A 912-nucleotide genomic window follows, 5' to 3' on the forward strand; every position below is an offset into this window, starting at 1 on the left:
ATCTTTTTTTTTTATTATTATTATTATTATTATTATTATTATTATTATTATTATTATTATTATTATTATTATTATCATTATTATTATGTGAGAGAGAAATGTATGTACAAATATATGAAGCCACTATACCCATCACAACTACCTGCCTAATAAGGGTACACCTTATTAGGCACATGCATCACAACCTTATGCGTGCAACATAGTGATTTCATATCAAGATAAACAGTACATAACCTTGCAGTTGGGACCCAGTTAGAATTTTCTTCAGGTCAAGCAGCCCATCCTGCTCCAAAGGTCTCCGAATAAGATTTGTTTTAGGATGATGAATGAAACACCCATGTTTCCAGAGGTGAATTATTCAAACCCCAAAGAATTCCTCTCAACACATAACTATTATGCTCCCCCACTACTTCTGCTCATGATCAGAGATGCACATATCGTCAGCCACCAAGGGACATGCTCAACTGGTTAAGGTCAAGCAACTGACAAGCAATTTTGTGGTATTGAGCTGAATATTTGCTGTGCCAAGACAAAACATGTACGTGGTAACACTTCCAATCAGCTAAGATCAGAAGCCATGAGAGCTACTGCCTGGTACTGCATCCGGGCAATTATCATCATCATCATCATTATTATTATTATTATTATTATTATTCAGTAGTTTTATTTTTATAGCATGCTTTCACTTCACTACCGAGCGCAGTTCTGTGCGCCTTGGGTATGTGCTGTGGTTTGCTGTGATGCTCTTATGGTTACTGTATTGAAAGCGTTTTGCGTAGGATGTGTGCAGTGCCCAGTAGTGCAATTTTCTGTATGTTATATATATTTGTAAGTCCTGGTGTTTTTGTTATATTATTATTATTATTATTATTATTATTATTGTTCAGTAGTTTTATTTTTATAACGTGCTTT

This window comes from Octopus bimaculoides, chromosome 27, assembly GCF_001194135.2.
Source record: "Octopus bimaculoides isolate UCB-OBI-ISO-001 chromosome 27, ASM119413v2, whole genome shotgun sequence".
In the NCBI taxonomy this organism is placed as follows: Eukaryota; Metazoa; Mollusca; class Cephalopoda; order Octopoda; family Octopodidae; genus Octopus; species Octopus bimaculoides.